At 53.3% G+C, this 24240-nt stretch overlaps 1 protein-coding gene across 1 annotated transcript in view; it reads right to left on the minus strand.

Moving 5' to 3' along the window:
- The window catches only part of SMYD3 (SET and MYND domain containing 3), a 439975-nt gene that overhangs the window by 7998 nt on the left and 407737 nt on the right, over nt 1-24240 (minus strand). The gene's annotated exons all lie outside the window — the stretch shown is intronic.

Genomic DNA, 24240 nt, shown 5'->3' on the forward strand with positions numbered 1-24240 from the left:
TGTCATTGTCCTTGGCTTGCTCTCAAACACTGATGGGAGAGTGCCATGTGCAAAGGGCGTTACAACCCTCCCCCTCCCTCCCAGCACCCCCCCCCCCCCCAGCCTCTCTCTCCCAGGAATGCTTGTTGAGCACCTACAATTAGCCAAGTTCTATTCCAGGCGCTGGGTGCTGCTCCAGGCAAGTGTTACCTCAGTTAATCCTCAGAACAGTGTGAGGTAAACATCATCACCCCAGTTTTATGCGAGAAAACTGCAGCCTATGCACGTTAAATAAATACCTTGCATCATACAACCAGCACAGGGCAAGGCTGGCTGTCCTTAACGCCACACTGCTATGACGGCCGTCAGCAGCCAGAGCTCTTTCTGTCATCAGACCTGGTAAATGGAGATGCCAATTCTTCACCCAAGCAGACTGCAGAAATCGGCTTATTCATAATGGCCAACAGGCACGATCCTGCCCAGAGGTGGAGTCAACCGCTGTCAGCTCCCAGGCCTGGCTCTGGCTCTAAAGTGGTTCCAGCTCCCAGCACTCCCTCTGGGCCCACCTGCACGCTAAAATTCTGGGGGTGCTTTGAGAACAAGCTACGCGGAGGGCAGGGAACGCGCCTGCCCCAGTCTGGAAGGCCCTGGAAAGCTCTGGAAGGTGAGCACGGCCCTCTGAAAGGGTGGGACAAGGACGAAGGCGGGGCCAGGACACAGGAGCCTGATCCCTGTCCTTGTGACTCCGGACAAAGTTAACCCACTGGATAGTCTCACCCACTTGGAGGGGCTGCAGCTGGATCACCCGAGGCCCCGCTGGCTCAGAAGCTCTGTGCTCTGCCCCTGCTTAGACACAGGAGGCTGGCCTCGGGCGATCTGTGGCCCTCACCTCCTGCCCTCCCAGCAGCAGCAGACAGGAGGGAAAGGCCTGAGTGCTCAGGGCTCCCAGGCTGGCAGGGAAGCCGTGTGGCTTATAGAAACGACTCCTCTCTCCTCGGTATCTGATCCACGGGCCCTAATTTAATGGGGACATTCCAGAACGGCACACCAGGACCGCCAGCTGCGACATGAAGGATGGTCATCTGGGCACAGCTCCACCATGAATGACTTGCCATATGCTCGAGTGCTGTCGGCTGCTGGTACATCGAGCTGAGCAGGGAGCGATGCCAGGACCAAGCATCGCCAGCAAAACAAGCCCAGTGCACGCGAGGTTTTCAGACCCGCTGCCAGCCGCTGCCGAACCCCGAGCACTCCCGGTCTGCTGCTCAGGCCGACAGCAGACTCGCCCACCTAGAGGCCATGTGGTCGGCACCCCTCGGGGCCTGTAGCTGCGAGTGGCTCTACAGGTCTTCCTCCGAGCGCGGGGACAGCACGCAGGAGACAGCTGGCGACCCAAACACCACGCCTGGACACGGGCGGGCTCAGTGCCCTTATACAACCAGAGGACAGCTAGGGAGCCTCCTGGGAGTACCGGGATTTGGTGAGGGTTCTAGAGAACTGACTCATATTTCCTCGAGCTAACGAAGATGGACGGGAAGATGACAAACTCACACAAACCCATCCGTTTAAAGGTTTTCAAAGGTTGACGTGCCTGGTGTGACGCCAGCACAGGAGAGGCAGGGAAGCGGTGGAGGGAGACGCTGTCCCGTTGTGCCCTCTGAGCCCTGGATCCAGCTGTGCCTGAAGCTGGACTCCTGGACCTTCCAGGTACCTGAAACCACAGACTTCTTCCTGTGACAACACGCTCTCACTCCCACACACACGGTGACAGGTATGATATACGAACAAGCCTACGAAGCTGGACAAACTGTCTCCAAATGCTCAATGAAAGCACGAGAAGCCAGATCCATTTCCTATGAAAATTCCCAAAAGCCTAGGTTTCTGACTCCCAAATCCAAGGGGTTGAGGTCCAGGTAGCCACAGAGATTAGCTGTTTCTCTAAGATTCCGGGGGTAAAGGAACGTGTTTCTCATCCAAAGAGGAGGGAGAAGAGAGAAGCTCCCCATTTCCACAGCGTGCTGGTGCCCAGCAGAGCTGAGGGTGACAGCCAGTTCAGAACCACATCCTCAGGATGTGAGCCAGCGGGAGCTTACCCCTCGCCACAGGCAAGAAGCTGTGAGCGCCATAAAACTGCACCAATGAGAGCCAAGAATGAGCTGAAATGACCACACTGTTATCAAGACTAAAATTATTAGAATCTCCTCCTCCTATTTCAATAATAGAAACCTCAGCCTCGAGTTCCGTGTTTCCAATCGGCGCTGCTTGTTTTCCGAGCCGGCTAGACAGTTGCTGAAGGGCGAGGCACAAAGCAATGGCCATCTGCTCCTCCGTGGCTCGAGCTTCCTGCCTACAGTCTGCTCTGATAATGGATCTGTTTGGGGCAAACAGAGATTGATTTTAATTTCCTGCCAAAACGTGTGGCGTGGGCAAAGGAGAAGTTGGAACCAAGAGATATGCTGATTTTTCCATGGTTTTATCTGAAGATCAGTCGTCAGCGTCCACCGCGTCAGTGGCTGCAGACAAGCGGAGGAGCACGGCGCGCTGTGCCCGACCCAGTGGTGATGCATCGCGCGCTGTCCGGGAGCTAACGGGAGATGGAGTCGCCGCCGTCTCACCGGACCGATGTCTGCAGGACCCAGGCGCGGGCACGGGTGAGGAGCCCGCAGCCGGGACTGTAACCTAATTCCCCTCCTGAGTACGCAGCACGGCGCTCGGACAGAAGGATCAAGAACCAGAGGTCATCTTCTTCCCAGCCCCTCACCTCACTGATCTGGGCGTTCCTTCCATCCGGCAGCCATCTATCAGAGCCCGCGCTGCGAGGGTGATGGTGGGGAATGAGACCGACTTTCAAGCTGTTCGCCATCTTTGCTCTTCACGGAAAGGATCGCAGGAAGGGAAGAAGAGGAGGCATCCTAGTCCAGGAGGTGCTAGGAAGTACTCTAAACGCACTCCCAGTGGGAATGGAAAATGAAAACCTAGCAAAACAGAGAATGCTGTGCTCGGCCCGTCGATCAGTACCCTCCACGTTAGCAGTAAATGCTTATTGAGGGATCGCTTTGTGCCAGGCTTCCTGCTAAGACTTATCTCCTTTGGTCCTTATTGCAGTCCTATGAGACTGCTAATCAACCCACTGCACAGATGGGAAAGTGGAGGCTCAGGGGAATGAAAAACCTCGTGTTTAGAACAAGCGACCTCAGGGCGATGGAGCTGCAGCGCACACCCTGCGCTAAGGGGGTCCCAAACGTACACCCTCCAATGTGGTATTTCTCGAGATGAATTTTCAAAATGGGTTAGAAAAAGAAAAAAAGAAAACAAAGGCAATAGTCAGAAATGGATCTGACTGGTGACAGGACCTCCGCTACCAATCATGAGGGAGTGTGGTCGGGCTGTTCTGCAGGAGTTGGGCCCCTCCCACTGGTGCCCCAGTGTCTGATGGCGCAGGGGGCAGGGCTGCGGGGAAGTAGGGCACACTCTGCTCTACGGGCACTGCAGTGGGCAGCTGGCATCACCATGTCCAGCCAGGGCCACTGAGCACAGACACGGGAGCTGACAAGGTCTCTGAGGGGACACTGGCCTGAGAGCCAAGTCAAGAAATGACTTTCCAGCACAGCCGTAAAGTGCAGACATTCTTACAACAAGGGTGGGAAAGGTGGGAGAGGAAGAGGGAGAGAAAGCATTTGGCAAAGGCCAAGAGGGCCAACCAATGCAGCCTCCCGATGTTAGCCAAATGCTGCTCCCGGCACCCTGGTGAGCTCAGGCACGCACCCTGAATTGGTGCTCGAGGGGAGCAAGCCCAGCGGCAGGTACAGGCACTGGCACACGGCCGTGAGAGCCATCACAGCGGCTCAGAGACAGCCCGTTGTTCCTGGTCCTGGAAAAGCCAGATAGAACGGAAACGCGCATGAGTAACAGGATAACGCTTTACGCCTCCCCTCCTTCTTGGATACCCATCGGGCTGCATCAGATCAGAGCCGAGTTATTAAATGTCTACAGACGATCCCGCAGCTCTCAGGGGCCCACAGTGCGTTATTTCCCTGTGAAAGCAGGCCGATCCACACCGTGAACGATTTAATTGCAGTTTAATTACCAGTGAGGCTGAGGAGCATGAGATATGGGTGCCTTCAGTTTCTAATAGTCATTACGGTTCCCGGAGAGTGTGGAAGGGGATAATCGAGTCTCCCAGGAGTATCCTCCTCTCCCAGAGTGCCCAGATCACAATGAAATCAGAACAAAGTGTGCAGGGCGGCTCCGGGTCTCTCAGATCGTACTCCGGGCCGGCCCGGCAGTTCGCGAGATACGCTAATGCAAACAGGTTCCCCGCGGTTGAGTTCTGGCGCATTAAACAGAGAAAGGCTCTTGGCTGGGGTGCCGCTTTCTCTCCTAGAATCAGATCCAAAGATGCCATACTTGTTTCTTTGTTTCTCAGTGCTGGGCACCAGGATAGACACACGTCCCCAAACACATATGCACAGAAGCTCACACATGCACAGATAACACACACACACACACACACACACACACACACACACACACATCTCCTGCCTATTTCTCTCTCTCTCTCTCTCTCTCTCTCTCTCTCTCTCTCTCTCTCTCTCTCTCTCTCTCTTTTAACATCAATGATGGGAGGGAATCATTGATCGGCTGCCTCCTGCACGCCCCCTACTGGGGAGTGAGCCCACAACCCAGGCATGTACCCTTGACTGGACTCAAACCCAGGACCCTTCAGTCCGCAGGCCAATGCTCTATCCACTGAGCCAAACCCGCTAGGGCCTGCCTGTTTCCGTGATGCTTCTAAAGCATCGCTGCAGGAGGAACATGGGAACAATCTCACAAGAGACCGCAAGGAAGGCAACGAGAGGTCTTGGGAGAATCAGAAGGAATAGCAAGGGCAGCCTCCAGACACTGTCACGTGATCAGAGAGCTGGCCGACTCAGGCAGAAGCAGTCCCCGAGAGGGCTGGGTTGGGGGAACTGACCCCTTCTCCCCATCCCTCAAGCACACATTGGCCTCCTAAGCTTCCCAAGTTTCTTGAAGGGTAGGGGTGTGTGTGTGTGTGTGTGTGTGTGTGTGTGTGTGTCTCCATCAGTCCTCAGCCTCCTCTTGGGGATGCTGTCGCACCCCAGCACAGGATGGGGTCAAAACAAGACCTTTCCTGGGGTCCCCACCCAGCGGGGAGCTCTGGACGGCCCTGCCCTGCTGCTCACCACGACCACACTGGCCACGTGTGCACTGGTCTGAGCGCTCACTGGTCAGAAGCCATTCCTGAGTGTGACCGTCTCCCTGCTGCTGGGAGAGGCACCGCCTCCCCGGTCCCTGGCCCGGGTTCAGTAGGACAGCACAGCTCCCGGCTGGGGCCTCGCGGAGCACCCTCCCCGACAGGCTGCGAGGCTGGGAGGACGGCGGATGTGTGCTCAGAGAACATGGCACTGCGTGTCTGACAGCCCCGCCGGGCTCCTCCGCTGAGACGCACTCACTGTGCAGCGCCTGTCCCGGGAATGGCACCGGCCTCGCGGACATCCCCTCGGTCTGCCGTCCTCCTTCCCTTTCCAGAGCCATCACGGTCCTCATGCAGATGGGACTGGGGCACACGAGACTGGGGAAGCCTGTCCACAGGACCACCTCCCTGTTATACACCCAAAGGTGTCCCCACCTCAGCGCCTCCTCCTTGGCCAGGAGGCCGGTTCACTGCACAGCGCTGCTGACTGATGGCACCATCTCCAGGAGCACCAAGGGGCCGGGGCCAGGGCCTGGGCCTGAGCCGCCCTTTGGGGGTTAAGGAGGTGGGAAGGAGGAGCACTCCCAGGTGAGTGTCCAGCCTGGAGGGGCCCGGGACCAGCATCCGAGGCTGCCATCCGAGTGACTGAATGGATGGGGAACTGGAGAAAGGACCCGTTTCCAAAGAATTCTGCAATGGATGACTGGGTTAGGGCAGATGCTGCTGCTGAAGCCAGGTGGAGGCAGAAAACGAGACAGCTGGGGAGGAGGTCTCAGCAGAGACCAGGGTATCACACATCCCGGCCAAAGTCCTCAGCGCTCCTCACCTCGCGGCTTATCTCTCACCTCCCGACAGGCCCGGGGTGCACCCTCCGGTGGGCCGGGGCCCCTGCCTCTGGGAAGGGAAGGGAAGGGGTCCCTCCCCCGCAGCGGCCAGAGGTGTGAAGGCTGCGTCTCAGCTGCCACGCTGGGGCCCGGACCCGGTGCACACGCCACGGCCTTCCCCGCTTCCTGGCGGGATGCAGATGTCACCGCGCGGCAGGTAAGCAGGGCGCGAGCGTGCGGCACAGCTCTCATTACTGATCAGACACCTGCCGGCGTTTAAACAGTAGTTATCCGACTTGAAAGTGGAGCGAGAGGCTGAGTGCCCCTTGAAGCAAATAATTTGGAAGCAGGAGTTCACGCAGACAGATGCGTTTAAAACCTCCTTCAGAACGCTGTAATTATCATCAAAAAGACAGATTCCATTAAATATCGGTTATGCTTTTAGAATCGTTCCTCCCAGATGCATCTGAGACGTTGAAAGTCGGAGGTTTCTGAACACTATACTTTTGACATTACTTCTTTAAAGCGCCGGGGCTTAGGACCGTCAGAATCGGGAACCCCATCTCCTCGGAGGCTTTAGGAAGGGTTAGGGGCACGATTCGGCGGTTCCTGTCATTTTGCCTTTTCAACCACAGTTCTAAGTCCAGCCCCTCCCCTTCCGGGGACAGAGCAAACCGTGTTTGCAGAAAGCTGTTTTCCTAAACGTGAACTGGCGAAGCGCGAGCCCCACCCCAACCACAAGCGGCTGATCACCATCATTTCCTGCAGGTGAAGGTCAGGTGACATGCGGCACAGCTGCTCTGTGGATACTACCGTGTGGATACTTCTGATGGACTCCTCCTGAAGGTCACTGTTATCTTCCTTTTAAAAGTGAAGGCTAGGCCTGGCAGGTGTTGCTCAGTGGTTGAGCGTTGACCTGTGAACCAGGGGGTCATGGTGTGATTCCTGGTCAGGGCACTTGCCTGGGTGTGGGCTCGATTCCAAGGGGGAACACAGGAGGCAGCCGACCAATGATTCTCTCTCATCATTGATGTTTCTCTCTCTCTCTCTCTCTCTCTCTCTCTCTCTTTCTCTCTCTCTCTCTCTCTCTCTCTCACCCCATCCTGCTCTGAAATCAATAAAACATATTTATTTTAAAGTTTAAGTCCACCGAGAGGTTAACTAACTGCCTGAGATTGCCAGCTGGTCAATGGCAGAACCTGGAACGTGTGTGGCCTGGCTCCGAAGCCCTGGCTCTTTCTTTTTTTCTTTTTAAATATATTTTATTGATTTCCCACAGAGAGGAGGGGAGAGGGATAGAGAGCTAGAAATATTGATGCGAGAGAAACATCGACTAGATACCTCCTGCACACCCCCTACCGGGGATGTGCCTGCAACCAAGGTACATGCCCTTGACCGGAATCGAACCTGGGACCTTTCAGTCCACAGACCGATGCTCTATCCACTGAGTCAAACCGGTTTCGGCGACCCAGCTCTTTTTATTCCACTCTCCGAGGCTAGAAAATGCCCTTCTCTGCACAGGTTGCCTCAAAATCGATTTTCCATTTACAGAGAAACGGAAGGCCAGCCCAGGGGCAGCGGATAACTACTTCGGGGAGCTGGAGATTGACGTGACCTCTGGGACACGAGTCAGCCCGTGGACAGGATGTGGCTGCAGGCCGCACAGTCACACACACGTGTGGGCAGCTCATTCTCCTCCAGAAAACCCTACGGAGGGATTACAGGACTTTTAAAAGTTACTTTTAATTCCAAATGTCTGCATACCTCTGGGCCCCTGACTGCTTCCCGCTGCAAGGGTGAGGCCAGACTGAGCTCCGAGGGCACCATCTCGTTCCCGCCAGGCAGGGGCACCCCCCTCCGGCAGGCGCCCGGGCGCTGTTTGAGGGGTGGACGAGGCAACCGGGGAACACAGTCCTGCTGGGAGGCAGTGCCCACGCTCACTGTCCTGTAGGACAGCACACACTGTAGCCAGGCTCGGGGCTCCACGGAATGTGACCGCACGGAGAGACCTAATCCCAAGGCCCCCGGCCTGCAACTGCCTCAGTAACAGCCCAGCTGTGCCTTCAGCATGCCCCGCCCCACTCCCGCTGTCTCTGTGCATCTAGTTAACACACTGGAGATGCCTATTTTAAGAAACCTGCCCCCCCCCCCCTTACAGCATGGCCCCCCTCAGGAGGGCACAGTCTTCACTGCCCTACAGTCTCACCACCACATGGAACCTTCCAGGTCCCTCCCTCCACTCCCGGTGTACAAAGGAAGCTCGTGTGTGCAGCTCAGCGCCCCACGGGCCTGCCAGGCGCCCCAGCCACACACCCACCCCCCCAAGTTATAAATAGCCTCAGCTCTTGGCTGCAGAAACCTGGGAGCCCAGTGCCGCTCCTCACCCCCAGCTGCAAGCAGCCACGTTCCCCCAGAAAGAGCAGCAACACACAGAGGGCACATTGTTAGCCGATGGCACCAGGGCCGAGCCAGAGTGCGTGTGGGCTTTCCTGCTACCCCCCCCCCCCCCGCGACCCCTCCAGGTCACCAGTCCCACAGCGCATGTTCCTTTTTCTCTAGGGGGAGCGTGGGGGTAACTGCTCAGAATAGCGGGGAGCCAGACACTCGTGGATGCTAGACCCACCGAGGGGATGTCAGAGGGCGAGACCTAAGGAGTCTGTTGAACCCCGTGATCCAGATGCACGTAAGGTCTGAGCATCGCCCCCAAGTCCTGAGACTCCAGTCGGCCTGAGGGTGGCAGGAGCCACTCTGTCCCTGTAGCCCCAGCGCCCCATCCATGCGGTGGTGGAGGACGCCCTCCGTGGAGGAGGTGACAAGACGGTCACGCCAGGTCCTCTGCGGTGGGAACCAGAGCCCTCTTCTCACCAACTGAGAGGCGACGGCCCTAAACACGCCGCCCAGCCTGCCGGTCACTGAGGAGGCCCTGGAGGGGGCCGTGGAGATTCTCAACCCTGTGACCCCGCCACCACCACCGCTCACGGAACTGCCCCCCACGTGTCCATGGCAGCGGCCACAATGTCACCCTCTGGGCATGTGCGTACGTTGCAGCCCACGATCCTTACAAAGCACAGCACACCCCCGAGGAGGAAGGCGGCCCGGCCCTGCATGAACGTCCTGGCCTGCGCCCGGGGAGCAGAGAGGGGCCACCGGGCTCAGGGGGATGAAGATGAGACCCAGGATGTCCAGCCGAGAGCCAGCCGTTCGCAATGCCGGTGCCAGGACACAGGGTTTCCCTGGAGGGGATGAGAACAACGTCTGTGTTGGTGCCGAGAGCGTGGTGTGAAGATCTGGAGGGGCACGAACATTTACACCCTCAGCATTCGCTTATAAGTTAACTTAATGGAAGGGCTGCTGGGTCTCCGTGCCTGGAGATGAGAGCGCGCCTTCCAGAAGAAACACGGTCGCCTCATTTGCAGGTTTCCTGAAGTTATAGTTTCCCACATGCCCCTTTGCACCGCAGAGATGGGAAATCACACACTCCTGTGGCATTTCATCGTTTACGGCATGCTTGAGGAAATTTTTTAAAAGATGCCTATGCTTATAATAATCCTGGGAGATTGTACAATGGAGGTCTTATTTATTCAATCAGCAAGTGTTGACTGAGGGCCTACTGTGTGCTGGCACTATTCTGGGCCTGGAGACACGAGATTAAACACAGCAGAGGAAGTTCCTGGTCTTCTGAGTTTGTGTCCAGTTAGCGCCCTTTGCGCAGGAGGGACAGCTGGGCCTGAGCCTGGGGTTCAGGGTTTTCCCAGGCTGCCTAGGGGTGTGCAAGGGGCTGGGGCTTGGGCCGGGCTCATGCTGCCAGCTGCAACTCCTCCCATCCAGCTCCCGTGAGCCGGGTTTTCCTCCGAAGTCCAAAGTGTCCACATTCGACACCTGTCCCTCCCCGGCGGGACAGAGTCCAGCAGAGTACGGGCCCCTAACACAGCCAGAGTGACTGTCCAGAGAAGGCGTCTGTTTTTCCCTCTTAAAAGATGACAGGCAAGAACTGGATATCCGTGTGGGGTAGGGCTTTTCCCCACCTCATTCCACATAGAAAAATGAACCCAAATGGGCTGAAGAGCTAAATGGAAGAGCTCAAATCATTAAACTCTTGGAAGAAAATGTTGGCATAAATCCTCATAACTGTGTGTTAGGCAGTGGTTTCTTAGATGGCATAAAAGCACAAGCAACAAAAACCCACAAGTAAATTGGACATCACTAAAATGAAAAACTTTTGTGCTAAAAAAAAAAGATAACCCACAGACTGGAAGAAATACTAATCATATATGTGATAATGGACTTGTGTCTAGATGAAATAAAACTACTACAGCTCAATAACGTAAAGACAAATGGCTCAATTAAACTGTGGGTGGAGGATTGAACAGAGATTGCTCTAAAGAAGAAACACAAACGGCAGTAAGGCAAATCAAAACCCAGTGAGATACCACTCCACATGCACAGGATGACTAGAATCAAATGGTGGAGGTGAGGAGGTGTGACCGGTGGGAATGTGACCTTCTGCACCCACGTGGGAGAAGTGTCTGGCAGCTCCTCGGATGTTAAACAGAGTGTTCCCTCGGCTCTGGCAACTCCAACCCTAGGTCTACACTTGAGAGAAATGAAAACATATGTCTACATAGAAACATGTGCACAGTGTTATTTTTAGTAAAAAAGCCAAGAGCTCAAATGTCCATCAACCAAATGTATGAATGGATACATACATTTAGTATCCCATCTAATAAAGAGGAAATATGCCAATCAACCCTCACGCTGTCGCAAAGATGGTAGTGCCCACAGCCAATAAGGAGGGAATATGCTAATAGACTGCCCCTGCCTCCAGAGTTCCCCAGTCCCCTCTGTCCCCCAGCTGCCCCGGACCGACCCAAGGCACAGGCAAGCCTCAGATGGCAGCTGCCCAGCTGCCCAGGGCAGCCTGAGGCTCAGGTAACCAGGGCAGGCCAAGGCTTGCGCTGCCGGCAGTGGCAGCAGCAAAGGTGTGATAGGGCGTCACCTCCCACCTGTGAGTCGGGGCAGGCTGGGTTGAGGGACCACCCTCCAATGTATGAATTTTCATGCACTGAGCCTCTAGTATCTTGCAATGGAATATTATTTTCCAATGAAAAGAAGTGGAGGGCCGATGTATGCTACCACATGGCAAGCCTTGAAACCGGGCGAGGCGAAAGGAGCAGTCACAAAAGGCCACAGAGTGCAGATCCCTTTACATAAAGTGCCCAGACAGGCACCGCTGGAAAGCCAGTGAGCAGACGACTAGTTGCCCAGGGCTGGGCTGAGGCGGTTGGGGTGTGACTGACTACTAACGGGGAGGGGATTCTCTTAGGGAGATGAAAGTGTTCTACAATTTACTGCACAGAAAGATGGCTGCATAATCCTGTAAATACAGTGAAAGCTGGTGAGTTGTACCCTTTCGCTGGGTGACACGTGTGGTGTGTAGATCGCACCTCAGTGGCCTACTGGAAGATGCTGCAGATCCTCACTGGGAGACATGCTGAGAGCTGGTGAGCAAGGACCCCCCTCGCTCCGTGTGTCAGGGAGCCGGCTTGGGCCTGGGCACCAGCTTGCCTTCCAGCTTCTGTAAACCTACAGAGAACGCTCCCCTGGGGAACTTTCTGGGCCACAAGGTTGTGGCAGAGAGAAATCAGCAATTACTGCCCAGACTACCCTGGAAACAGGAAGATCGGAGACCACTGGCTTTCTGACAACATCCGGCCACTGGCAGAGTCACTGCTCACGACAGGGGCTGGTGTATACGGGCTCACCCATCCTGCATCTGACACAGGCCAGGCCTGTCCTCACCCTCTTCTCCGAACGCCCGCCCCCTCTGGCCTGTGGAGTTAGCTTGTTGCTCTCGGTGGGTGGCCTGCCAGCACCGCCCGGCCTCCCTCCCTCCCTCCTCCCCGGTCTGGGCCTGGCTTCTCTCAGCACGAAGAGCCGGCTCCCCACCCGTCCAAATTCCACCTCGTCTTAACCACACTTGAGCTGATCCCGAGTAAACACACTTGAACTCCACGAGGCTGGGTCCACGTTCGTGTGAAGGACACACTCCCCGATATTCCCGTGGGGCCGCCCTGGGCCGCTGCTGCCCATGTGGACGGCTCCCTGCCTCACGGCGCTGGTACATGACTGTCCTTCCGGCAGAGCCGCTCACAGGCCCGCCGGGGCCCGCTGGCGAGGGCAGCTCAGCACAGCCACGGCACTCCCGCCGCCACCCATGCAGGGCGAGGAGCAAGGTGCACCAGGTCCCCGGGGGAGCAGCCAGCATCGCGGAGTATCTACTGTATTTTTCGGACCATAAGACGCACTTTTTCCCCCCCAGAAGTGGAGGGGGGGAAAGTCCCTGCGTCTTATGGTCCAAATATAGCCTACACATATACTTAAAAAAAAAAGTTTTTTACTTGCCCGGCTCTGTGTGGTCTCTGTGTGCTTGCCCGGCTCTAAAATGGTTCTAAATGCTGCTGTTTACTTGATTACATGTGTTTATGACTGTGATGTTGGGTTTTAATGCACATAAAATATTTTAGGACACTATTTGTTTCAGAATCTTTTTTTCTTCATTTCCCTTCTCTAAAAACTGGTGCGTCTTATGGTCCGGAGCGTCTTATGGTCCGAAAAATACGGAAATTGTCAGCGCCCTGGCTCCTCGCAGACCCTCCAGCCAGGGCTATTTTGGGGCGAAGCCTGCGCCTCAGTAACTTTCCTGCCCGTTTCCTGCTTCGCCTCAGCAGGGCCAGCTCTGCCCATGGCCTCCTCCCAGGGGACCCCCTGACAACTGACTTTCCAGAAACTGGGAAGGTGCCTGTCACCCCGCGACAAGGCAGCCCACGCTCGGACTAAGGCCCACGAAGGGTTCTCACTCGAGCGGAGTGTGATCTAGTCATTTCTTGCTGTTTAAAGCTAACTGTTTTCTGAGTCACTTTGACCTTGGGAAGGCGTGTTAAATGTCACAGTGATAAGTTGCCATTGTCACGATCTTGATCCCTCTGGCACCTTTAGGATAAACAACAGAGTTTGGAACCCTATGAAGGGGTATTAGAACCCCATGTGCTTTCTCTGATTAGAGGAATGAATATCTTATCTGACTGGCCTGTCGTTGAGGTACTGGCTTCACCTCCACTGGCAGCCGGCAGCCTGGACAGCGGCTGAGCCAGAGCGAGGCTCCTGGTGAAGGGCCGTCTAAGATCGCTTCCTAGCGGCCCTTCCAGGCTGCTGGATGGGCGTTCTGGCCCAGGAGGTGACGGGAGATGTGCTCCTACAGAGCTACTTCCTAACCGTCTTTCTAAATATACGGTGTGTTTGGGGGGATGACACAGGACCCCTCCCCAGCCCCCCTGTTAAGGGAACGTTTGTCATAACTAAGAAACCGGCGCCGGCCTATTCCTCTTAATGAAACTGCAGATAGCACGTGGATTTCACCCCGTCTCCCCATGTTTGCTTCGCGGTCCAGAACCCCACTCAGGACAGCACTGGCCTCAGCTGCCCTGGTTCCCAGCCGCCTCTGGTCCCTGCAGCTTCTCAACCCTTCTTGTAGGTCTTCCGAGCATGGTCAGCGTTCTGCAGGACAGAGCCAAGCCAGGCTTCCCGTGTGTGTGTGTGTGTGTGTGTGTGTGTGTGTGTGTGTGAGAGAGAGAGAGATAGTGTGTGATAGTGTGATAGAGTGTGTATGTGATAGTGTGTGAGTGTGAAGTATTGTGTGAGAATGTGTGTGTGTCTATATGAGACTATGTGTGAGAGTATGTGCGCCCCAGACGGCTATGATGCCCCTAAATGGATTTCTCTGGCTTCTCCCTCCCTCCCCCAACCCCAGACAGCTGTGCTTGCAGGTCTATGAGCTGTCGACTGACATGCTGACAGACCTGTGGGAGTGACTGACCTGTCACCACATCCAGGACTGAAAGCTATCTGCAGGACGGCCGAGCCTCACACAGCGCCCCCTGCTGGAGTCAGAGCAGAACTGCTCCGGCTCCCCAGCCCCCGCTGACCGTCCTGTCCCCTCATTGCCAGGACTCAGCAGGACCTTCAGAGGGGCTGCTCTCTGGCGCAGGACCTCTGAGGCCTCTGAGCACACCACAAGGCAGGCACGCCGCGGACTTAGGAAGAAAGGACAACAGACACGCTCACCACCCGCCCTTTACAGCGAGCTCCTGGGAGCACCCTCAGGGGCCAGGAGGTCACACGGCATGCTGAGCCTCACAGCCAGCCACACACAGGACAGCCAGGGGCGTCTGATGTCACTCAGACGCAGGCTCTGCCCCGGCTCCTGACAAGGTCCTCAGGACACAGGTTTTATTCTCCTCGCGTGACAGGAGCATGTGGGGAACGTGCAGACACAGGTGCGGGGCCACTTGTCAAATGAACAACTCCACGGGGGTCCGGGGCCTTCCTGAGGCACGACAAGGTGAACTCAGATCAGTGAGGACGCAGCTCATTTAACTTTTAAACATCTGTCATCTTGCTGAAACTGGTTTGGCTCAGTGGATAGAGCATCAGTCTGCGGACTGAAAGGTCCCTGGTTCAATTCCGGTCAAGGGCATATATCTTGGTTGCAGGCACATCCCCAGTAGCGGGTGTGCAGGAGGCAGCTGATTGATGATTCTCCCTCATCAATGTTTCTAACTCTCTATCCCTCTCTCTTCCTCTCTGTAAAAAAAAAAATCAATAAAATACATTTAAAAAAAAAAAATCTGTCATCTTTCACCAGCAGGAGTGGCCTGGGAGAAAATGAACGGGACTCTGATTTCCTGAGTCGAGGGTGCACACCCTGGCTCCCGGGGCAAGTTCCTTACTTCCTTGGAGCTTCCCTTTTCTCATCAGTAAAACAGGGATAACAGACCTACTTTTAACATTTTGTTTCCAATGCAGGTGACCTCCAATATCACAGCAGTTTCAGTGCCCAGCCCAGCGGTGAGGCACTCACTGTCCATCCCTCTGAAGCGCCCCCGATACGCCGAGTGCCCATCGACGGACAAGGACAGATCAGAACCACCTGCGGTCACACGCCCACAGCCTTTCAGCCAGAGCTGGGCACGGAGGAGGTGCCACTCCACATGGGGTCCCCTCTCCCTGCGAGCTTCCTTTTCCCTGTGGACAGCCTCCTGGCTGACACCGCGCGGCGGGCACAGCGTGGCACTAACACTGCAACCAAACTGGTTGGCAGTTGAAAACATACCTCCGACGTTTCCTCCCTTTCCCCTCGGATCTTACATTTCACTGCGAGACCATGAAACAACATGAGATTGAAGTCTCACTCGAAAAAAAAGTGGAGAGGAGGGTTCCGGAGTGTCTTTGCTCGGAGATCATACTTATCAAAGGCTTTTCACAACGGGATGCAAAGACGCGGGTGGGCGAGGGGTGTGGCTTTCCCTGCGTGGTCTGTGCTGGACAGAGGCAGCCTAGGAGCTCAGGGGGGACAGATACCCCCCCGCTTCTGCCACCAGCAGACACCCAGGCCCTGCCCCGCTTCCCTGGCTGCTGAGCAGAGGACAGGACTGGGTCAGAAGCGGAAGCCACCGGGCCCTTGGGGGAGGGGAGGACAAGCAGGGGAGAAATCCCTGAGGCAGGAGACGTGCTGCCCACTAGAAGGTGCCCGTGGGCAGGGCACGCAGCACTGAGCCATACCACAGTCCCACACAGAGGCCACGGCTCTGCTCTCGTGCAGAAGGAGCAAGCTAAGCTCAGTTGTCTGATGCCTGATATGCCAAAACACCATTTGGCAGGCCTTCCTTAAGAAAACAAAAGCAGCCAAAACCGGTTTGGCTCAGTGGATAGAGCACATGTGTCAAACACAAGGCCCGCGGGCCAAATCCGTCCCGCCAGGCCTTGCAATGTGGCCCGCACCGCGCTGTCATCACTGCACTCTGCTGCGTTTCCATCACAATGACAGTTTATGACTGTTCAGTAAACCATTCGGCCCGCGATTTAGGCTGGATTTTAGATTTTGGCCCCTTCTCTGATTGAGTTCGACACCCCTAGGATAGAGTGTCGGCCTAGGGACTGAAAGGTCCCAGGTTCGATTCCGGTCAAGGGCATGTACCTTGGTTGCGGGCACATCCCTAGTAGGGGGTGTACAAGAGGCAGCTGATTGATGATTCTCTCTCATCAATGTTTCTAACTCTCTATCCCTATCTCTTCCTCTCTGTAAAAAATTAATAAAATATATTAAAAAAAAGAAAAAAGAAAACAAAAGCAAACACAAATAAAGCAAAGCTGATGAAAAGGGAATTGGGACCAAGATTGTGGATGGGGCTCAGGCAGGTGGAGGGTCCGACAGAGGGAGCCTCATCAGCGCCAGAGGAAATCCCTGCTGTACACCTGCCCATGTCGAATGAGATATAAAAGCGCTTTGTTAAGTTGTCAGGCACTATATAAACCGATGGCACTCGACCGCACACATATATAGCGCCTACTGTGTGCCCCAAATTCCCAGGTGCAGCTGCGAACAACACATGTTCTCCACTCACTCGCCAGCTCTGGAGGAGTGTGCCTTGTCCTGATGCAGGGAACTCACCCACAGGGAGGGTCCCGCTGCTCACCTGTCCCACCGCTGACTTCTTATTAACTCCATTCTGAAACCCCCAGGGCAACAGGCCAGCCTTTTTCTTTCTTTCTTTTAATCCTCACCGGAGGATATTTTTCCATTGACTTTTAGAGAGTGGAAGAGAGAAGGAAAGACAGAGAACTAGACAGAGAAAAGACAGAGAAAGTGGATGTGAGTGAAACACGCAGATTGGTTGCCTCCTGTACAAGCCCTGACTAGGGCCCAGGCGGGTAGGAGCCTGCAACTGAGGTGCATGCCCTTGACCAGAATCAAACCTGGGATCCTTCAGTCCACAGACCGATGGTCTATTCACTGAGCCAACCCGGCCAGGGCAAGCCAGCCTTTGTAATCGCTCATTTTCAAATAGGAATGGACAGTGGCTGCCTAGGGCAGGGGTGGGGTGGGGATGGATGAAAAGATTAGGAGATAACAGTTAAGGGACTGCTCTCTGAGGGGGAGATGATAAAGAGGCTCTGAAATTAATTGTGACAGTTGTACAACTTTGAATATACTAAAGCCACTTGCAAACTTTAAAAGGGTAAATTACGTGGCATGTGAATTATCTCTGAGTAAAGTTGTTAGATAATGTGGACAACCCAAGAGCATGTAAACGTCAAGAGAAATTTATAGCAAGAAAAATACTAGAATCAATAAGCTGAAAAAATGACCTTGAAGGAAACCCAGTTCATTCACAAAATGGAAGAGAATTTTTTGAAAGACCAATTATCCATAGAGAGATTTGAGATGTGTCCAAAAAATAAGACTAGGGAGGGGAAGAGGGGGGGGCATCATTCAAGAAGGAGTTCTTGTAAATTTAAAAACCAAAATTTTGCTGAAATATAAAAATTTGATTAAAGGTCTAGAACACATGTGTCAAACACAAGGCCCGCGGGCCAAATCCGTCCCGCCAGGCCTTGCAATGTGGCCCGCACCGCGCTGTCATCACTGCACTCCGCTGCGTTTCCATCACAATGACAGTTTATGACTGTTCACTAAACCATTCGGCCCGCGATTTAGGCTGGATTTTAGATTTTGGCCCCTTCTCTGATTGAGTTCGACACCCCTAGTCTAGAAGATAAAGTCAAGGATAATGCCCCCCAAGACATTGGAAACAGGCGTTTAACATCTGACAACTTGAACTTTCAGAATCGAAGAACAGAGAAAATGAAATCAGAAAGGGGGAAATAAAGAAAATTGCCCTCGAGATGAAAGAAGGCAAGAGCCTTTATAATGAAAGACCTGGCATGAATAAAAAGCACCTGTGTCCAGACACATCGCTGTGAACGCTCAGAATATCAAAGTGTGGAGCACAGCCTGACCACAGAGGGAGAAGACGGAGGATGGATAAAGAAACCCTGGTCCCACTGGTATCAGCAACAACGGGTCTCAGAAGACAGTGTCACAGGCTTTCAAATCGTCATTGGAAATGACTTTGAAATTGAGACTTTTATGCCCTAATTCTCCATCAAGAACGAGTGAACCAAACCTCCATCAAATAAAGTGGAGCATCATCCGTCTGCAGCTGATGTTGGAAGGAACATGAATGTCAGCATGTTGTCTGAAGTTGACCAGGAAGCCATTCAAAGAATTAAACAATCAGCATTCTTTTTTAATGGGAAGGGAGACAAGGGATAGAGAAAAGAGGATAGATGAGCTAAACATATGTTTTAAAGTTAGGATGAGGTCATTTTATTAGGTGATAGAGAAGAAACACATATCTACAAATACTTAGAGAGATAAAATTATCTATTGGAAGTACTGAAACAGAAATGGCGTTTAAAGTTGCTGCTCAGAATCAGGGCTGAAAGTGAGAAGGGTGCTTTTTATTTTAAGAAGGAGATGCAGAGTTTTGCAAAGTTTTAAAAACAATAGTGTGGTCAAGGCCTGGGGATCAGGGCAGAGGGTGGTCAATGGGGAGCGGGGAGGAGACATCTGTAATACTTTCAACAATAAAGATAAAATTTAAAAAATAATGGAAGGGTCAAACAGCAGGAAAAACATTGGTTAACGGGGCTTCTCAATAGGACCGACGCCGAGAGAGCCTGTCTGACACCTGGCAGTGCTCCCGGAGGGCGGCTCACTCCTCCTCGGTGGCGGCACTTACAGCTGTTTGGGGAAATGTCTCCTTCAGAGACTCAAAACGTACATTGATTTACTGGAAACTCTGAGAAGTTTGGCAGAAAAGAAACCAGTTTAATTTCGTTGGAAAGCAAGTCAATTCACTGAAGACCAATGTGATAAATTATTTGCTGATTTTAATTAATTTACCACTTTTTTTTTCTTCAAGACTTATTGCTCGTGATGGAAACATTTCCGAGTCTAACAGGAACGTGCAAGGGGCAGAAAACACTAAATGTGCACAAAGCCGGCGAAACCTAAATTAGGCAGAGAGTTTGCCACATGCGAGGCTGTTTAGGCTGCAGCCTCTGGTTCCTTTCGGATGCTTCTCAGTGTTCTTTTTAAGCCTCACTTAAAATGTCAAAATTTAGGTTTTTCTTTCCATAATCCCTCCAGTGGCCCATTAGCATTAATTTAGTATTTCTGGCAATTAAGCATTTAAATGAAATGTAAATTCAAAAGCATCCCAAAGTTATCAAAATTTTAAATTAATTTAAATTTAATTTAAATTCAAAATTAAGGCTAATAAGCTAGTCAAGGAATTGGTGAAAGAACATTCAAATGATTAAATGGGGGGGGGGGGGAGCATGGAAATCAAATGTGGCTGAAGCCAGCCTGTCACAACAAAATGTGAATTCTTTACGGGTATAGATATAGATTAGGGGTGTCGAACTCAATCAGAGAAGGGGCCAAAATCTAAAATCCAGCCTAAATCGCGGGCCAAATGGTTTAGTGAACAGTCATAAACTGTCATTGTGATGGAAACGCAGCGGAGTGCAGTGATGACAGCGCGGTGCGGGCCACATTGCAAGGCCTGGCGGGACGGATTTGGCCCGCGGGCCTTGTGTTTGACACATGTGATATAGATATAGCTATCTCAAGATATATATTATCTTACTCCACTGCCTACTAAGTTATAGAAAAAAATTACTCAGGACCAGGCAGAGGGAGGAAAGAGTGTGTGCCATGGGTAACGTAAGGATAGAGAGGGAACAGGGAATTAGAGTGGACGGGTTTGTTTTTGTACTTTGTGGTTGAAAGGAAACAGGTTTTAGAGGCTTGAAACCCAGAATCTCAGCTAGAAGGAGCAGTAAGCCTCCTGCGGACAATCCTCCCACCCAATAAAATAATAACTTCTATGAAATCCAATAAAGTGTCACGTACTGCATAAATACTTTCAAAGACGGGAATTCACTCCTCTTCAAAGCAGAATGGTCCATTATCGGGTACTTGGTTTGTTATAACGTCTCTTCCTAAAATCCTGGCCTGGCCTGGCCTGTGTCTTCCTTCTTATCCCAAGGCAGACCTCCCGTTCCTCCTCCTCCAGCCTATCCAACACCACAGCCCCGAGGCTGGAAAACGTACTGAGGTCTCCTTTCCCTTCAGTCTTTTCCACGCGTCACCAGCCACTTCTCATGTAATGTGGCGACCAGACACACTCCTCCTGGTCAGTCACTCTCGGCTGGAAGCTCTCTAGACACCGTGTGATGGACACATGTACCCAACCCCTTGGTGTGCACACTAAAAACAATGCAAATTGTATTCGCTTTCCTGGCCACCACATGGCACTCATCTCCCTCGACCCCAAAATGTGTCAGTTAGGGTTCTTTATGTTGTACGAGCCAACAAATCTTATTTGAATTGACTGACAAAATGAGACATTTATCAGCTGAGTGTTTACGTAACTCAACAGCACAGGGTAAGCTTGGATTCAAGCAATGCTTGAGTGTGGCCAGAATCTCCCCATTCCTCACCTCTGCTTTCCCATCCGGTCTCTCTCTTCTCGCTTTCTGGATCAAACAACCTCAATCAGGAGCCACAGGAAAGGAGAGGGACGTCTGTTTTCTCAGTGTGTCCAATCAAGTCCAAGAGGAGACCAGCACTGGCCTCACTGGTCTGACCTGGCTCAGGTGGCCAGGAAAACATGAGGTCTCTGGCTCGAGCTAATCACTACCCTGTGGTCAACCCCAGACAAACTCACAGCCAGGATATCTGAGGTTCTTTTAAGAAAGACAATGGAGGGATTAACGCGAATGGAGTGACCATCTTGTTGATAGCAACCAAATGTTTCCAATTAAGGAGATAACTCCACAGTTTGATGTAGTCCCCCAAAGTATGAGTCCTCTCAGCACTGCATCCCTTGAAAATTGGAAATACTAGTACATAGCTTCCATGATTTACCTCTTTAAGTCTTGAATAAAAATGCTGACTTAGAACTCAAAAAACAGAACTCTGGTGTCATCAGACCTTCTCTACTGCCCCAAAGGAGGCCACCACTCCATTAAGGACCAGGGGCAGAAGGAGCCGTCTAGAGCAGTGGTCGGCAAACTCATAAGTCCACAGAGCCAAGTATCAATAGTACGAAAATTGAAATTTCTTTGGAGAGCCACATTTTTTAAACTTAAACTTCTTCTAACGCCACGTCTTCAAAATAGACTCGCTCAGGCCGTGGTATTCTGTGGAAGAGCCACACTCAAGGGGCCAAAGAGCCGCATGTGGCTTATAAACCACGGTTTGCCGGCAGCAATTCCCACGATGCAGCCTCTGACCTCCCAGCCAGGAGCGGCGCTCTGCACGCCCAGGAGACGGGCCTCAGAGGAACTGATGTGCCGGCATCTTGGTCTCAGGCCCCCAGACCCTTGAATGGGAGAAAGCAGACCACGGTCGGAGCATGCCGCCCGGAGCCGCCTGGAGATGGCAGCTTTACGGACGGAATGTGGGGAAACCAGGCACCAGCGCCTCCATGGGGCTTTAGGACAGTCGATTACAGAATGAAATCTTAGCTCATTCATGAACCCCAGGAGATGTAAGTACTTGAGCCACCGGAGGGACCTGGCACCAGCACTGGAGCGTGGATGCTAACCACAGGGCTATCTCACACTAAACACGAAGGGAAATACAAGGGCAGGCCTGCCCCACAGAATGAGGGGGCGCTCGGGACCTGTCCGGACAGACGTCCACACTTCGCCAAGTTTTTTAGACTTCTAACGCCACTTCTTCAAAATGGACTCGCCCAGGCCATGTATTTTGTGGAAGAGCCACACTCAAGGGGCCAAAGAGCTGCATGTGGCTCGCGAGCTGGGGTTTGCCAACCACTGGACTATGGCAATGTATTTTGGATGGAAGTGTGTGATAGACACTGAAATCTCCAGGAAAGAAACTTACCATGCCTGGCTTTAGGAGGTGGGACAGCAGTTTGAAAGTTACCTTTGTGTTCTTTGTGAAAATGTCCTTTTTTAAGAAAATAAGTTTTCATTGATTTCAAAGAGGAAGGGAGAGGAAGAGAGAGAGAAACATCAATGATGAGAGAGAATCATTTATCGGCTGCCTCCTGCACGCCCCACACTGAGGATCCAGCTTGCAACCTGGGCGTGTGCCCTTCACTGGGAATAGAACTGTGACCTGCTAGTTCATAGGTCAATGCTCAACCACTGACCCATACCAGCCAGGCATAAATATTCTTTCCTAGAACGTATATTATTCTTACAATAAGAATTAAGCTAACAGAACGTCATAAATATACTGAAAGTCCCTCTGAAAGCCTAAAAAAGCCTCCTAAAGAAAAGCAAGTTTAATTTGTATTCACCATAATTTAAATCAATTGTAAAACTATGTTTCACTTTATGTATTTCCTTCCCTTTCTAAACGCACAGCCTGCCTCTGTGAGATCCCGCACCTCCCGCAGTCTGTCCCTCCCGCCTGCGCGGGAACATGCAGTCCACGTTCTAACCACCGACGGGCACACTCTGTGGAACTCACCTCATCCTGTGGTTAAGACCCAATTGGATATAAACTTGAAATAAACACGTGAAATATTTTAAAATTACTTCCACTCCGCTTAACTTTTATAAGCTAAGGGGCAGAAGACTATGCACACATAACCACCGCTATCCACACAGAAGAAATACTATGAGCTAACAGTGACACACTTTGTTGTACGTGAATGAATTTCCACCTGCTTTATGAAACAAAGAACCTGATATAAAACCCATGAACTTGTCGCGCCACAAAAGAACTTCTGCTGAGTAAGAGTAAGTGACGGAGGAGCACGGAGCCGGCGGCAGCACAGGGATGTGGGTAAAACTGTCATGTGGACCCCTTCTCCTCCAAGGTCAGTAGTGACAGTGAGGCTAAGGTCAGGAGTGATAGTCATCACAGACACTTGACCCCACTCTGGCTGCTCACAGGGGGCATTTGCATTGCAAACCCGTTAGTGCAGGTGCCAATGCAGTCACCTCCGGGTCACTCACGCCCAACACCTGCCCACGGCCTTGGCTAACGGTGGCTACGAGGCCCGGCCCGGGCATTGGCAGGGAGCCACCAGGAAGGTCCACGCTCAAATCCCCTCCTGGATTCTCCTCACATTCTGTCGGCTAAAGGGCTACCGAGTGTCGGGGCCGTTGATCCTTATTGTCGCTTGTGTTGGAGACCAAGGGAACCGGTGCAGCCTGTGACAGCGCCGCCCTCTCTCTCCTAACTCGGCTGGAAGGGGTTACTGAGCCCTGGCCTCTACTCCCCGGGGCAAGCACCTGGCTTAGTGCCACTCACGTGAGGTGGGCTGTACAGCAGCTCCTTCCCCAGCGCCAGGGGAGAGGGACCAGCAGCCTGGAGACCTGTCCCCAGGGTCAGAGGACCGCTCATCACAGGGAACTGTGACCTGCAAACACCGCGTTTGCAAACAACATGGACTCCATTCTACGGGGCTGGGCCTTGCTCACAGAAGAACCTTTTGGTTTGACTCAAGGTCAAGTCAGTAAAACATCCATTTAATGAAGGGAGATGTTAGCTCTTCAGAGAAGCTTTCCTTGGTAGAGAGGAGGGAACAAGGATTCAGCAATGTGTATAGAAGTGCCCTCGAAGGCAGTGCCTTCTCGATGGAGGAGACCCACACAGCCTGCACCAGAGGCAGCCTGGGCCTCAGAGGAAGGGGATGGGGCAGGCAGGGGGGATGGGGCAGGCAGGGGGGATGGGGCAGGCAGGGGGCATGGGGCAGGCAGGGGGATGGGGCAGGCAGGGGGATGGGGCAGGCAAGGGGATGGGGCAGGCAGGGGGATGGGGCAGGCACAGGGGGATGGGGGGGGAAATGGAGCAGGCAGGGGGATGGGGCAGGCACAGGGGGGTGGGGGGGAATGGGGCAGGCACAGGGGGATGGGGCAGGCAGGGGGATGGGGCAGGCAGAGGGATGGGGGGGGAATGGGGCAGGCAGGGGGGTGGGGCAGGCAGGGGATATGGGGCAGGCAGGGGGATGGGGCAGGCAGGGGGATGGGGCAGGGAATGAGGCAGGCAGGGGGGTGGGGCAGTCAGGGGGATGGGACGGGCAGGTGCAGGGGTGGAGGTGGGGGGATGGGATAGATGGGGTCAGAAGGCCTGTAGACAGGAGGCTTTCTCAGCTGCACCTCCCGGCTGGAACCCATCCCTCACCAGCGGCCTACGGTGCGGCTCTAAGACCAAGCCCTGAACCGAGAGAGGAAACGCCAGCGCCGCACCTGCCTCTCATTGTGACATGAGGTACAGAGGAAGGCTTATCTGCATTCAGTTCATAGTTCCGAGCCCACAGGGTCAAGTAC

The sequence above is a fragment of the Pipistrellus kuhlii genome, unplaced genomic scaffold (genome assembly GCF_014108245.1).
Source record: "Pipistrellus kuhlii isolate mPipKuh1 unplaced genomic scaffold, mPipKuh1.p scaffold_m20_p_25, whole genome shotgun sequence".
NCBI classification, from domain to species: Eukaryota; Metazoa; Chordata; class Mammalia; order Chiroptera; family Vespertilionidae; genus Pipistrellus; species Pipistrellus kuhlii.